This window comes from Theropithecus gelada, unplaced genomic scaffold (assembly GCF_003255815.1).
Source record: "Theropithecus gelada isolate Dixy unplaced genomic scaffold, Tgel_1.0 HiC_scaffold_2041, whole genome shotgun sequence".
In the NCBI taxonomy this organism is placed as follows: Eukaryota; Metazoa; Chordata; class Mammalia; order Primates; family Cercopithecidae; genus Theropithecus; species Theropithecus gelada.
Genome location: NW_020258484.1, coordinates 1 through 6,212, shown reverse-complemented (window position 1 = coordinate 6,212; position 6,212 = coordinate 1). Strand labels below are relative to the sequence as shown.

Here is a 6,212-nt window from a genome sequence, read left to right as displayed (position 1 = left end):
GAAAGAAGAGTTTCCTCAGGGAGCCGACATGAATCCCCACTGGGGAGAGATGGTTTCTACAAGAAGCTGGCTTCCTTGGGAATCAGACCCAAGACAATGCCTTCCCTGATGCCTCACAGGGGTGACAGTGGTCCAGGCAGGAAAGAGTCCCCTCAGTCCCATGCAGGGCAGCTCCCAGCTGAGACTTTGTGCGCAGGTCTGGCCCAGGCCACATGAGGGGGGCCACAGGGGCTCTGGGGTGCCACAGGGGTCACACGAGAGCTGTCTTTCCCTGGAGAGGTGCTCGAATGGGCCCGTGGGGTCAGGCTGCAGAGACTTGAGGACTGCATCCCAACCATGGCCCTAAATGCAACCGACTGTGTTGAGTAATGGGCCATCTCAATGGTACCTCTTTGAGCTTGGTCGGGAGTGGTGCTGTTTCCCAGGGTTTGGGTCAAGACTGAGCTCTGTCCACTGCCTGGCGATGCTGCAGGCTGGCCCTTGAACTTGTGGGCTTTGGTCTAAGTCGGCAGCCCACATCCTCCTGGAGGTCACCCTTTGCATGTCGGTGAGTGGCTGGAAGAGTGGATCCTGAGGTAGGAAGACCCGCTGTCGATGGTCCTGTCCTGGGAATTTGCCACCCAGGCCTCTTCTGAGCCATGGGGTCACCTCCAGGGTGGCAGGGTCTTGGGTCTAAGGAAAGAGAGAATACCACCAGGCCCAGGGTTGGCCGAAGGTGGCCTGACTCTGTTTTGGGGACCTGTGCGGGACATGGATGCGGACTCGCCAGAGAAAGCCTGTGGCCCTGGGACTCCAGGCTTTGATTTCAAGTGTGGTTTGCCAAGGGTGACCCACTTCCATGATAGGTCTGTGTTCTGTGTGTATCCCATCACATGAGTAACCCTCACCCCTTTGCCGCATGGAGGCATGAGGCCCCGTTTGAACACATGTCCTCCTCCTGTCCCTCCAGGTGGTGAGCCCGGAGGAAGACTTGTGTTGGGCTCAATGTCTTTGGGCCAGTGTCCCAAAGCCAGGTGCCCGGCCCCTGGTGTGCTGAAGCTTGGGACCTTCCTAGTGACCTGGTCTCCTGCAATGACCTGTGGTGACTACATCCGGGTCCCACCGGATGCCTGTGCAAGAAGGAGGGTGTCCTGGGTTGGGTCGATGATGAGAACCTTGTATTGTCCTGAAGAGGGGTGATGACTTAAAAATGATGCTCAATAAGATTACCCTGAAGCCCAGCCTAGGTGAGAATTTTGGAAGAAGATGCTGGAATCCCAAAGTCCTCATCAGGGCCCCTGTATTTTGGGCTGGAGACCTGGAGGGCCTGAAGGACATCTGGGGGGCCCAACCCTGTCTCTACACTCCTCCGTGAGGCAGCCCAGGCTCCCTGTTTGGGCTTGCTGTTGGTGGTCCAGTTTCCTGGGGTGGGGCATGAGGGTAGCTCCTCCCTGAGCCCCCCTTCTCCGTTTTTGTCTTACAGTGAGCTCCTCCACCCAGGCAGGGCATCCTGGCATTGAGCGGCATAGGTCAGTGGATCCTGCTCGTGCTATGGGCCATGGGTCAGGCCGCATGGAGTCGCTGAGGGTCTGCCTTCAGGACAGGAGGGTTTCCTTAGGGAGCAGACTTGAATGCCCACCAGGGATGGAAGGGTTGATCCTCTAGGAAAGTGGCTTCCTGAGGAATCGAACCCAAGGAGTACGCCTTCCCTGGAGTCCTGTGGGGATGACAGTCATCCAGGCAGGAGAGGGTTCCTTCAGTCTCACACAGGTCAGCTCCCAGCTGAGTCTTCGTGTGCTGCTGTGACCTCGAGGACTGTGTAGGCCACATGAGGGTGTCCACAGGGCCCCCTGAATGCCATGGGGTCACACAGGAGCTCTCCATCTATGGAGAAAGGTGAGCTAGGGCCCATGGAGTTGAGCTGCAGGTATTAAAGGATCGTACATGACTTATTGCCCTGAATGGGATGGGCCATGTTGAGCAATATGCCAACCCATGGCACCTCTTTGAGCCTGGAGGGGGTGGTGCTATTTCCCTAGGTTTGAGTCAAGGCTGAGCTCAGGCTGGCACCTGGTGTTGCTGCAGTCTGACCGTGGACTCGTTAGGTTTAGGCCAAGGGGTCAGCCCACGTATTGCTGAGGTTCTCTCCTTGGCTGGAATTCACCCCTTTCCTATCAGCAAGTGTCTGGAAGGGTGGCCTCCTGAGGTGGAAGGCCCGCTATCAAGGGTCTTGTCCCTGGAATATGCTGCCCATGCTGCTTCTGAGCCATGGGGTCACCTCCAGGATGGTGAGTCTTGTGCCCAAGGAAAGAAGTCACCGTGTGTCCCCCGAATAGCCAAGTGTGGCCCTGCTCTGTGTTAGGAGGTGTGTGGGGCATGAATGGGGACCCACCAGAGAAAGCATGTGGCCCTGGGACTCCAGGCATGTACAGGACTCTAGTACGTGCTGTGATAGGGCATGTGGGTGGGTTCCCACAGTGCACAGGGGCAGGATATGTGACTGCCAGCTTTGCAGTGACATCTGGCATCTGGGCTAGCCTCTTTGGTTGGCAATGAGTTTTTTGTGGCCCTGGTCTGTGCCCAGTAGACGTGGCATGATGCTGGGGTCATGCGGTGGAGCTGGCATGGGCAGTGAAGATGCTCATGGACTCTGCAGTAGGGCACAGCTGGGACTTCTTGCCCGACCCCAGTGACCCGCCTGCCCTGTCCTTTCAAGGATTGGTGGCTGAGAGAGCACAGGGTGCCCTGCGTCTGCAACGGGCAAGTGTTCTACATGGAACCAACCACATAGGTCCATGGAGGGTGAGCATCCCTGAGCCGCCACACCCCACCTTCTGCCTCCATGGAGGGATGAGGTTGTGTTTGGACACCTGTCCTACTCCTGTTTCCCCAGATGTTGAACCTTGAGGAAGACTTGCATTGGACCCAATGGCCCCGGGCCAGCGTCTGTCAGTCAAGTGCCCAGCCCCAGTGCACTGAAGATGGGGCCCTTCCTGATGCCCTCGTCTCCTGCATTGAGCTGTGGTGAGCACATCCGGATCCCACTGGATGCATTGATGGGGAGGGGGTGCCCTGGGTTGGGTCGATGATGAGAACCTTATATTGTCTGAAGAGAGGTGATGACATAAAAATCATGCTCAATAGGATTACGCTGAGGCCCAGCCTGGGTGAGAATGTTGGAAGAGGATGCTGGGAATTATGAGTTCCCTGTGAGATCCACTGTATTTTGGGCTAGAGACGTGGAGGCTCTGAGAGCATCTGGAGGTTGCCCAACCCTGACTCTGCACTCCTCCGTGAGGCAGCCCAGGCTCACTATGTGGGCTTGGTGTCAGCGCTGCTGTTACCTAGGGGTGGGGCACTTTGGTGGCTCCTTCCTGAGCCCCCATTTTCCCCTGTGTCTTTCAGTGAGCTCTTCTGCCCAGCAGACCCCCTGGCATTGACCGGCATAGGTGAGTGGATCCTGCTGGGGTCATGGCCCATGAGTCAGGCTGTGTGGGGTTTCTGCGCATCAGTCTTCAGCTGCAAGGGTTTCCTTGGGAGCCTTCCTGAATGCCCACCTGGGATTGGTTCTCTAGGAGGGCAGCTTCCTTAGGAATCAGACCCAAGGAAGATATATTCCCTGAAGCCCTGCAGGGGTTGTGGTGGTCCAGGCATTAAAGGGTTTCCTCCACCTCATGCAGGGCCGTGTCCCGCTGAGACTTGGTCCTCAGGTCTGGCCTCTAGGATGGCCAGGCCACATGAAGGGGGACGCAAGGGCTCTGGGGCACCAAGGGGTTCATGCACAGGCTCTCTGACCTTGGAGAGGTGTGTGTGATTCGGCCCATGGGGCTAGGCTGTGGATTTTCAAGGATCGCACCAAACCCATGGCCCTGAATGGGATTGACCCTATTAAGCAATTGGCCATCCCAGTGGTGCCTCCGTGAGCCAAGTACGGGTCAGCACTGTTTCCTCAGGGTGAATCGAGACTAGCTCTGACCAGCATCTGATGGTGGTGCAGTCCCGCCCTGGGATTGGTGGGCTTAGGGACAAGGGGATGACCCATGTCCCATCGGGGTCACCCCTTCCTTGTGGGCAAGTGGCAGGAAGAGTGTCCTCCTGAGGTGGGAAGGCCTGCTGTGGAAGATCCTGTCTCAGAAATTTGCTGTCCAGGCTGCTTCTGAGCTATGGGGTCATCTCCATGGTGATGGGGCCTCAGGTGAATGGATCCTACTGGGGTCATGGGCCATGAGCCAGGCCGAGGTGGGGTCCCTGAGTGTCACCCTTCAGGTCATGAGGGTTTCCTCAAGGAGCTGACCTGAATCCCCACCAGGGATGGATGGTTTCTCCAGTTGGGAGATTTCCTTGGAAATCGGTCCCAAGAAGGACGCCTTCCCCGAAACCCTGCGGAAGTAACAGAGGTTCAGGCAGGAGAGGGTTCCTTCAACCCAATGCAGTGCAGATCCTAGCTGAGACTTGGTGCACAGGTCAGTCCTGGAGGACTTCCCAGGCCACATGAGAGCATTCCCAGGGTCTCCGGGGCCAGGAGTCTTATATGGGAGCTCTTTGTCCCTGAGGCTTGAAGGGGGACAGTGTGTGGCTGATCCGGCTTACGGAGTCAGACCCTGAACATTCAAGGGTCAGGAATGACCTATGGCCCTGAATGGGACTGACCCTGTTGAGCAATGGAGCAATGGGCCATTCGGTGGTGGCACCTTGAGCCTGGTGGGGGTGGCGCAGCCTCGGTGGGGTTGGGTCAAGGCTGAGCTCTGGCTGTCACCTCATGGTTGGCCTTGGGAATCGGGGGTTGGGGCCAAGGGTGCAGCCCGGGTCCCACTGGAGTTCACCCCTCCCCATTGTGGAGTGGCCAGAAGGGTGGCATCCTGTGGTGGAAGGGCCACTGTGAAGGGTCCTGTCCCAGCAATTTGCTGCCAAGGCTGCTTCTGAGTCATGGAGTCACCTCCAGGGTGATGGGGTCTTGAGCCAAAGGAAAGGAGAGGACATTATGTGGCCCCTGATTGGCAAAGCGTGGCCCAGCTCTGTGTTTGGGAGGTGTGAGGTGCATGAATGGGGACCCACCAGAGAAGGCACGTGGCCCTGGGCCCCAGGATGGTATTTCTGGTGTGAGCTTATGGAGGGTGCGTGAATGTGTGCATTCCATGCCCAGGGGCAGGCTATGTGACCACCAGGTCTGCAGTGGCGCATGGCGTCCAGGCCAGCCTTCTTGGTTTGCCATGAGCTGGTTGGTGGCCCTGGTCCTACCCAGTGGTCCCATTGAAGCCCAGAGTTGTGTGTGGGAGCTGGCGTGGGCAGTGGAGGTGCTCCAGGGTCCTACAGTAGGATGCAGCCTAGGCGTCTTGCTGGAATCCCATGATCCATCTGCCCTGTTCTTTCAGGGTTCTGTGGCAGAGAGGGCCAAGGATTCCTCACATGCATGACCGTCACTGTTTTACATGGATCTCATCTCATGAGTCCATGGAGGGAGAGCATGTGTGAGCTAGCACCCTCTGCCCCCTTTCCCCTATGGAGGCATGAAGCCCTGTTTGGACACCTGTCCCTCACCCCTCCAGATGGTGACCCTGGAGGAAGAATTGCCTTGGGCCTGCTGGCCCTGACACAGTGTCCCTCAACTGGGTGCTCAGCCCCTGATAAGCTGAAGCTCTGGCCCTTCCTGGTGCCCTGGTCTCCTGCACAGAGCTCTGGTGAGCCCATCTGGGTCCCAATGGATGCATGCATGGATTGAGGGGTTGGTGCCCTGGGTTGGGTCAATGATGAGAACCTTATATGGTTCTGAAGAGAGGTGATGACTTAAAAATCATGCTCAATAGGATTACGCTGAGGCCCAGCCTAGGTGAGAATTTTGGAAGAGGATGCTGGGATTTCTAGGTCCCTGTCAGGGCACTGTATTTTGGACTGGAGAAATCCAGGCCCTGAACAGCATCTTGGGGGAGCTCTACCCTGTCTCTGCATTTCTACATGAGGCAGCCCAGGCTCCCTGTGTGGGCTTGGTGTTGGCTCTCTGGTTCTCCGGGGTAGGGCACCTTGCTGGGTCCTTCCTGAGCCCCTGTTCTCCTCTTGTGTCTTCTGTATTTCAGTGAGCTCTTCAGCCCAGGTGGGCCCGCTGACATTGACGCACATAGGTGAGTGCATTCTGCTGGCATCGTGGGCCATGAGCCAGGCCACATGGTGTCACTGAGGGTCAGCCCTTGGGAAAGAAGAGTTTCCTCAGGGAGCCGACATGAATCCCCACTGGGGAG

The 6,212-nt window shown here is 57.4% G+C and overlaps 3 non-coding genes across 3 annotated transcripts; all 3 read left to right on the top strand.

Annotated features, from left to right (window-relative positions):
* The first annotated feature begins 1,137 nt into the window (after positions 1-1,137).
* Positions 1,138-1,219, top strand: LOC112617485. Its single transcript, XR_003117914.1, has one exon. It is a non-coding gene; the product is annotated as a small nucleolar RNA SNORD115 (small nucleolar RNA).
* A 1,839-nt stretch (positions 1,220-3,058) lies between these two features.
* Positions 3,059-3,139, top strand: LOC112617484. The gene has a single exon (XR_003117913.1). It is a non-coding gene; the product is annotated as a small nucleolar RNA SNORD115 (small nucleolar RNA).
* Positions 3,140-5,717: 2,578 nt separating this feature from the next.
* LOC112617483 lies at positions 5,718-5,799 on the top strand. The gene has a single exon (XR_003117912.1). It is a non-coding gene; the product is annotated as a small nucleolar RNA SNORD115 (small nucleolar RNA).
* Positions 5,800-6,212: the final 413 nt, after the last annotated feature.